General features: G+C 40.0%; 1 long non-coding RNA gene across 1 annotated transcript; it reads left to right on the top strand.

Annotated features, from left to right (window-relative positions):
• Positions 1-723: 723 nt before the first annotated feature.
• Positions 724-7,775, top strand: LOC132597117 (uncharacterized). The gene is made up of 3 exons (XR_009563502.1): positions 724-2,277; positions 5,471-5,611; positions 6,657-7,775. It is a non-coding gene; the product is annotated as an uncharacterized lncRNA (long non-coding RNA).
• The last annotated feature ends 1,823 nt before the right edge of the window (positions 7,776-9,598 follow it).

Here is a 9,598-nt window from a genome sequence, read left to right as displayed (position 1 = left end):
GTAGCAGAGACTTACCAGATGATTTTAAGTTATGCCCAAATCTCAGTTCCTCCAAGTCCATTTCTAGACTTGGTCCATTTACCAGATGATTTTAAGTTATCTTATGCCTATATTTCAGTTCCTCCAAGTCCATTTATATTTAACTAAACATTCATTAAATCAAAAATAATGTTAAGAAAACACTTGGAGTGGATTGAAAGATAACATTGAATAAAAGAACTGGACTCGTGGTAACTAAGAATGTATATAAAGTGGACCTAAAAAGGGGCTCACAGCCACTCACAACTTCCAATAAGAGAAAAATTAAACGTCTGCCTCCTGTTGCTCACTAGAGCCTTTTTCTAATGTGTGGAGGATGATATACTTGTGCTTCACTCATACTTCTCTGCAGCAACTAAAGGTGCCTGGGAATTCCTGCATAGGGTTTTGATAGGTTGTCACGTCTAAGTGATTAAAAGAAATGTGGAACAATTTCAAAAAATCAGATGGTACGGGCTTCCCTGGTGGCGCAGTGGTTGAGAGTCCGCCTGCCGATGGGGGGGACACGGGTTCGTGCCCCGGTCCGGGAAGATCCCACATGCCGCAGAGCGGCCGGGCCCGTGAGCCATGGCCGCTGAGCCTGCGCGTCCGGAGCCTGTGCTCCGCAACGGGAGCGACCACAACAGTAAGAGGCCCGCGTACCGCAAAAAAAAAAAAAAAAAAAAAAAAAAAATCAGATGGTAAACTGCTGATACCACTGTGCCCATGTTTGGATTGGAAGACAAAAGGACATTCCTGCACCCCAGACAGAAAGCTACTACCCCTCTGCATGTATCTTCATCTTCCCCTGACTTCTTTACTTCATTCCCTTTCTCAGGCCGTTTTCTTCCTGTCCTTCCAGTTGAAAAACAATCCTCTTTCTAATTTCTTTTTTTTTTTTATTTAGTGCACTACAGCACTTTGTTTCTCTCTTTTAATGTTTATACCCTTGTTTTTTTCCCTGACTGCAATTAACTAAAAATGTTTAGAATCTACCCCATAGAACAGACTCTGCAGGCCCTTAACTCACCCTGGCCAGTGAACTACTGCCTTTCTCTATTCATCTTGCTTTCCCAAACGACTACTTAAAACGTCAACTCTCTTCCAACCTCAGATCTTCCAGTTTACATCCTTGCTTTTGGCAGATGACATTGTCTCATATTTTGTTAAGAAAATAGAAAGTCTCAAAGAGGAATTGCCTGAACTTCAGACCTCCAAATCTACAAACTAAGTTATATCTGCACTTGTCCTCACTTCTTTTGCTTGTTTCAATGCGGCAATTTCCTTCTACCCGAAGTCAACCCTTATATTTGTGCTCTGGCTCCTTCCCTCTCAGGAAACTGTATAAATGCAGTATCCCTCTCTCTTGCTCTTGTATTTTTAACCTCTTTCTCTCTACAGGCTCATTTCCATCAATGATAAACATGCTACAGTATCTTGCCGTCATAACTACTATCCTTTCTTTCACAGTTGGGCATTTCAAAGCATTGTTTGCATTTGTCTAAACTTGACATAATCGGTAATTGTCTATTTCAGACAATTTGTTTAGTGACAATCTTTTACTATACTGTAAGCTTTGTGAGGAAACAGACCATGTCTGCTCTATTCACCACTGTATCCTCAGAGCATAGCATGATGTTGGCTAAAGCAGGTACTCAATACATATTTGCAAATGGATGAATAATGGATGAATAGAATGTAGAGAATAGAGAGATTATATAATAATACATATTATACATATAATAACATCGGTGATTTATAATGATTACAATTTGTAATTGACTCTGGATGTGCGGGAAATTTCTGAAATACACAGCAAATGTTAACAGTTCATGGCACCATAGGATGCACTCAGTAAGTATTTGTTAAATGAATGAAAGAAATTATCTCTCGATGGCATCATAGAGCAGGTGAGTTTCACCTTGTTTATATTTTTCTGTATTTGAATTTTTTACAATAATTTTGCATTCTTTTTCTCTTTTTTTAAAAATAGTACAAGGCGGCTTCCCTGGTGGTGCAGTGGTTAAGAATCCGCCTGCCAATGCAGGGGACACGGGTTCGAGCCCTGGTCCGGGAAGATCCCACATGCCGCAGAGCAACTAAGCCTATGTGCCACAACTCCTGAGCCTGCACTCTAGAGCCCGTGAGCCACAACTACTGAGCACACGTGCCACAACTACTGAAGCCCGCGCACCTAGAGCCTGTGCTCCGCAACAAGAGAAGCCACCACAATGAGAAGCCCATGCAGCACAACAAAGGGTAGCCCTCGCTCGCCGCAACTAGAGAAAGCCTGTGCACAGCAACAAAGACCCAACGCAGCCAAAAAATAATAATAACTTAAAAAAAATAGTACAAGACTTCCCTGGTGATCCAGTGGTTAAGACTCCTTGCTTCCATTGCAGAGGGCACAGGTTCAATCCCTGATCGGGGAACTAAAATCCCACATGCTCTGTGGCATGGCCAAAAACAACAACAACAAAAATAGTATAAACATATCCTTACCAGTATTAATTTTTAGGCCTATCCTTGAAAATCTTTTCTGTGCTTTAGATATATACACGTGTATACAGTTTATACATATTTTAAAATAATTATGTATACACAGGAGGTTGCAAAAAGAGATTATGTGTACACTCACTTTTTTCTAATGATCTCATGTCATTATAGTACAATATCAAAACCAGGATATTGACATTGGTACAATGTGTGTGCATATAATTGTATGCCATTTTATCACATGTAGATTCATATAGCTACCACTGCAATCAAGGTACAGACTTCTTCCATCACCACAAAGATACACCTTGTGCTCCCTCTTTATACTCAAGCCAACCCCCATTTCTCTCACCATTCCTAACCCTTTGTCACTAATCTGGTTTCCATCTCTATGATTTCGTCATTTCCAGATGTTATGTAAACGGAAATATATGGTATATGCCTTTTGAGATTGGCCTTTTTCACTCAGAGTAAGGCCTGTGAGATTTATTCAAGCTATTGTGTGTATCAGTAGTCCATTTCCTCTTATGGCTGAGAAGGATTCCCTGGTATGGATTTATCACAGTTTGTCTAACCACCTATTGGACATTGTGGTTGTTTCCACTTTTTTTTTTTTTTTTTTTTTTTTTTTGCGGTACGCGGGTCTCTCACTGCCGCGGCCTCTCCCGTTGCGGAGCACAGGCTCCAGACGTGCAGGCTCAGCGGCCATGGCTCACGGGCCCAGCCACTCCGTGGCATGTGGGATCCTCCCGGACCGGGGCACGAACCCATGTCCCCTGCATTGGCAGGTGGACTCGCAACCACCGCGCCACCAGGGAAGCCCTGTTTCCACTTTTTGGCTTTTACAAATGAAATAGACCATTTGTATGTAATGCAATTATTGATATTTTAAGGCTTCAGTCGGCCACTTTATTGTTTTCTGGTTTTGGTTTTTCTATTTTCTTTTTCCTGTCTTTCTGTTGGTTACTCAAAGATGAGTTAAGAATTCCATTTTGATTTGTCTGTATTGTTTTAAAGTGTATCTCTTTGTATAAATTTTTAGTGATTGCTCTATTATATATACATAACTTAGCAGTCTACTGGTGGTAATATTTTACTAGTTCCAGTGACGTATAAACATCTTCACCGCTAATTAAGTTCCTTTCCTGTCTCTAGTTTATAATTGTCTTAAATATTTCCTCTACGTACATTGAGAACCGTATTGAACAACGTTATAATTTTTGCTTCAATCATCAGATACAACCTAGAAATTTCAAGAGGGAAAGTGTTGTATTTACCTATATTTTTATTTTTTCCATTGTTCTTTCTTCCTTATGTCCCAAGATTCCTTTTTGTTTAGAGAATTTCTTTTAGTCATTCTCTTAGGATAGGTTTGCTAGCAACAAATTCTTTCAGGCTTGCTTCATTTGAGAATGTCTTGACTTCTCCTTTATTACTAAAGCATATTCTCACTGCTTATAGAATCTGGATTGACAGTTCTTTTCTTTTGGCACTTGAAAACTGTGCGACTTCTTTCTGGCCTCCATAGTTTTAGAAGGGAAATCTGTCAATAAAATTGCTTTTTCCTGGGCTTCCCTGGTGGCGCAGTGGTTGAGAGTCCACCTGCTGATGCGGGGGACACGGGTTCGTGCCCCAGTCTGGGAAGATACCACATGCCACGGAGCGGCTAGGCTCGTGAGCCATGGCCGCTGAGCCTGCGCGTCCGGATCCTGTGCTCCGCAACGGGAGAGGCCACAACAGCGAGAGGCTCGCGTACCGCCAAAAAAAAAAAAAAAAAAAAAAATTGTTTTTCCTGCTGTTTATAAGCTATTGTTTCTTTCTTGCTGCTTTCAAGAATTTTTGTCTTTGTCTTTAGCTTTCAGAAGTTTGACTATGCTGTGTCTTGGTGGAGATTTATTTAGGTTTATTCTATTTGAGATTCACTCAACATTTTTATGCTATATGTTTACGTCTTTTGCCAGTTTGGGAATTTTTAGACATTATTTCTTCACATACTTTTCGTGGTTGTGGTAGAAATCCAAGCTCCTCATTAAGCCTCCTTTGACACCCCATGTGGGCAGGAAAGGGCACCCCATTACTCTTGTACAGGGGTGAGGGTTCAGGTTCTCCACCAGCCTCCAGTGATACCACCCAAGTTGGGAGGTAGAGGGGTGCTTCATCACTACACCCCACATGACCTCCACTGGAAGATAGTAAAAGTTCTGGCTTCCCACTCAGTCTTCTCTGACACCATCCTGGAAGGGAGTTGGAGTACCTCATTATAGCCTGGCAAGGGTGAAAGGCTAGACTTCCCACTGGGCTACTGCTGACAGAGGTGGTGGAACCACCACTTTTTCTTGTGATATTTGGTTGGAGTATGGCAATGTGTCAGTGGTCTCCAAGAACACTCCTTTGTTCAATGATTCACCAGGAGGACTCACAGGACTCAATTTATTGTAGTATTCACAGTTGAGATTTACAGCAGAAGGTTACAAAGCAAAATCAGCAAAGGGAAAAGTTTCAAGGAATGAAGCCTAGAGGAAACAAAGCACAAGATTCTAAGAGTTCTCTCTAAGTGGAATGGCCCATGGTGTGCTCAGTTTTTCAATCAGTGAATTGTGACAACACATATGAAGGGTTTTCTCCTGGGAAGCTCTTTAGAGATTCTTTACCCAAGGTTTTTGGAGGTCTGGTCATGTAGGTACTCACTTGCTAATATCAATTTCACACTCCCAAAAGGAAAGCAGGTGAGCAGCATAAACCACGTGGTTTCCATGAACAATCTAGGCACAGTGAGACACTCTTCTCATTTAGGGAAGGTTTAATATTAGTGCAGAAAAATATCAGTGAAGTTCCCAGATGCCAGCCAAGGGCCAACCTCGCAAACAGGACTTTCTGGCGACAACAGGCTCAGGCCTCCCACGTTGACTCCTTTCTGCACAAGTGGTTATTAACTAAATGTTTTCTCCCTTGCTAGGCTGTGGCTTTCCTGGTTCTTTGTCTAGAGAGAACAGGCTTTTGTCTGAGCCCACTGACATTTCCAGGTTGTCAGTATCTCTAGCACCCCAACTATGAAGTAAAAAGAAAACTCAGAGAACTCACTGCCTTGTCTTTCCAGGTAACTAGAGAACTCACTCCCTTGTCTTTCCAGGTAACTAGACAATCTGCCTTCTCTCCACCTTTCAGTCTTCTTATATTTGTTTTATAGCATCCAGGGTTTTTAGCTGTACTTGGCAGAAGGAATGGGGAGAAATGCAACTACTCTGCCTCATCCCGGAACAGGAAGTCTCTGTATTACTTTTAAAATCAAGAAAAAAGGGATTTTTAAAATTTTCATTTTGAAAACAGAGTGTATATATATATATATATATCTCCACACACATACATATATAAACAAAACATATACACATATATATATATTAAAAATAGGCTTAATTTTTTAAATTGGATTTAGAACATAACATGGGATCTATCCTCTTAAAAAAAATTCTAGATATACAGTACACTATCCCTGCAGGCAGTTACACATGCAGAGTGTTAGCTGTAAAACCTGTGCTTCTGGTTTATATCCAAAGTCATGTGCATAGGAGACAATATCTTCTTAATCATGTGAGAAATAATTACAAATTTCCCTACCCACACATTCTAGACTAATGAACTATTTCTGAGATGAAAAATTTAGTATGATATACTGCAACCTAATCAACATTCAATTTGAAATCGTAAACAAGAACATCAAATTGTTATTATGTTGCAGTATTGCACATTATGAGGGCAATTTCATTTATTTGTTTTTTATATCCACAGTGACTCATAAGTGGATAAATTAATGTCTCCCAACTTCAATAAATATTAATGAAATGTCTAGACTGTTAGAATCTAAACATTTACAATGTGACAAAGCAAGTTTTGATCACCAATAAGCTATCTGTAATGAATAGTTTACCATTGTTTTATTCATTATACTTCTAATTGTCAGGAAACATTTCTTTAGCAATGTGTTAATGTCCAAAAAGCATTAGATGGGGTTCTAGAGGCAGGCTTGCCTAAAATTATCCTGACTTTGAGGTAATCAATTTCCCCTGACCTCAACACCTGTTTATAAAAATGAGCTAATCGAATAACCAAAAGATGCTTTTAAATTATATATTTTAAATCTCTAGGGCTTCCCTGGTGGCACAGTGGTTAAGAATCTGCCTGCCAATGCAGGGGATACGGGTTCAAGCCCTGGTCCAGGAAGATCCCTCATGCCACGGAGCAACTAAGCCTGTGCACCACAACTACTGAGCCTGCATGTAGAGCCCGCAAGCCACAACTACTGAACCCATGTGCCACAACTACTGAAGCCCGCGTGCCTAGAGCCCATGCTCTGCAACAAGAGAAGCCACCGCAATGAGAAGCCTGTGCACCACAGCGAAGAGTAGCCCCCGCTCACTCCAACTAGAGAAAGCCCGCATGCAGCAGCGAAAACCCAATGCAGCCAAATATAAATAAATAAGTATATTTATTTTAAAAATATATATCTAGGGGACTTCCCTGGCAGTCCAGTGGTTAAGACTTTGCCTTCCAATGTAGGGGGTGCAGGTTTGATCCCTGGTCGGGGAGCTAAGATCCCACATCCCTCGAGGCCGAAAGAACAGAAAACAGAAGCAATATTGTAACAAATTCAATAAAGACTTTAAAAAATACTGGTCCACATCAAAAAAAATCATTAAGGGCTTCCCTGGTGGCGCAGTGGTTGAGAGTCCGCCTGCCGATGCAGGGGACACGGGTTCGTGCCCCGGTCCAGGAGGATCCCACATGCCGCGGAGCGGCTGGGCCCGTGAGCCATGGCCGCTGAGCCTGCGCGTCCAGAGCCTGTGTTCCAAAACGGGAGAGGCCACAACAGTGAGAGGCCCGCGTACCACAAAAAAAAAAAAAAAAAAACTCTAAGTTTTAATTCAATAGTTCTCAAACAACAGCTTATGGACCTATTTGTGTCATGGTTTCCATCAACCTTTCACTTTCAAAATTAGAAATATAAAGATCACGTAGTGCATTTTCATAAAGCCAAATGGAAAAATCATATTCTTTTTCATTGATAGCTTTTATTACTTCTCTCAGGTCTGTGTTTATCCTTCCTGGAATTTCCAGAGCTTCATTATTCGTAGTGAAATAAATTTCATAGAGAATTTACATTTAGTATTTAAAATTTCATTGATAACATCAAAGTGATACATTTTTTTCTTGATGCTGTATAAGTATTACCTCAAGTGATTTGTTTTGAAATATTATTTATGGTGTTAACTAATAGAAACTTAATCAGGCTAGCTTGTGTTAAAAAAGTGGGGACTGGGGTGGGGAAGAAGGGAAGTATTACAAGGGCACAGTACCTGACAGGGTATTAATTAAATGTTGCTGAACCAGGTACCAAGACAAGTTTAAGATCTTTCACAATAAATCCACAGACCTTATCATTAGAGTACTGCTATTAATATGACTCTGACTCCCAGTCTCTATCACTCAACTTCAAATCCCCAAATCCTGGGATCAGATCTTGTGGTGGCGTAACTTAGGTGACATGTCTGTCTCTGCACCAGTCAACTCCTTCAATGGCATCAGGTTCTGCCTAAGCCTGCCTTGGCTACTGGGGAGGGTTCTCAGGGAAGAAGGCCTCCCTGTAGGTCAAACAGCCACTCCTGAAGTATCTTCTATACTGATAGTTAAGGGTGTTAATTCTCTTCCTGACAGGTCTCAATATTATTCTTTTTCTCTTCTTAACATTCTAGTTAATTCAATATTTATTCATCCACTCTATTCTTTAGTAATAGTCACATTTTATCTGTAAGCAAATCATTCATTTTCATCCTCTCCATCCATATCTCAGCTCTTTGGATTTACACTAATTTTATTTTATTTTGTTTGAACGAATATTTATTTTACGTTTTCTTAACACCATAAAATTCACCATTTTAAACTGTACAATTCAGTGAATTTTAGTATATTCACAACCGTCATCACTATCTAACCTCGAAAATTTCCATTACCCTGCAAAGTGATCCAATATTTGTTCGGTGTTCCATTTCCCTCTTCCTCTAGCCCTTGGCAACCACTAATTTGCTCTCTGTCTCAACCGGTTTGCCTACAATGGACATTTAATATAAATGGAATCATACAGTGTGTGGATTTGCGTCTGGCTTCTTTCACTTAACATAGTGTTGTGGGGTTTTTTTAAATTTTATTTATTTATTTATTTTTGGCTGTGTTGGGTCTTCGTTGCTGCGCATTGACTTTTTCTAGTTGCGGCAATCGGGGACTACCGTTCATTGCCGTGCACGGGCTTCTCATTGCGGTGGCTTCCCTTGTTGCAGAGCACGGGATCTAGGCGTGCGAGCTTCAGTAGTTGTGGCTCACGGGCTCTAGAGCGCAGGCTCAGTAGTTGTGGCGCACGGGCTTAGTTGCTCTGCGACATGTTAACCACCAGGGAAGCCCATCATAGTGTTTTAAAGGTTCATCCATATTCTCATCTGTATTAGTATTTTGTTCCTTTTTATGGTTCTATTGTGTGACTATGCCACATTTTGTTTATTCATTCATCAGTTGATGGATATTTGTGTTGTTTCCACTTTTTGACCATTATAGATAATGCTGCTATAGACATTTGTGTACAAGTTGTGTGGACATACATTTTCAATTCATTTGGGTAGGTGCCTAGAAGTGGAATTTCTGGGTCATATGGTAATTCTATTGTTTAACTTTTTGAGGACCTGCCAAACTGGATTTACACAAATTTTAAATTCTACCACCTGCAAGTGTATTTTATGCTATCATTGCTACTAACATATGAAGAAATATTAAATAGTTCCAAATTAGTTCATGGTTCTCAAATATTTTTAAAAAATTAACACAAATCTCTCCATTATTTTCTTCTTAGAATTGCCCCCTCAGAATTTGATTACATTTGCATAACTCTGATTTTGACATGAGTCACAGTTACTATTCCCTTTTTGGTATAGTGAATCTAAGTATAACTTCTTTCTTCATTACTTTCCCATAATAATATTGCTAATTAACAATGACAATGATAACAGCTATTGTTTATTCATGTAAGCACCTTAGTTGTATT

Source organism: Globicephala melas, chromosome 3 (assembly GCF_963455315.2).
Source record: "Globicephala melas chromosome 3, mGloMel1.2, whole genome shotgun sequence".
Taxonomy (NCBI): domain Eukaryota; kingdom Metazoa; phylum Chordata; class Mammalia; order Artiodactyla; family Delphinidae; genus Globicephala; species Globicephala melas.
This window is presented reverse-complemented; position numbering and strand designations above follow the sequence as displayed.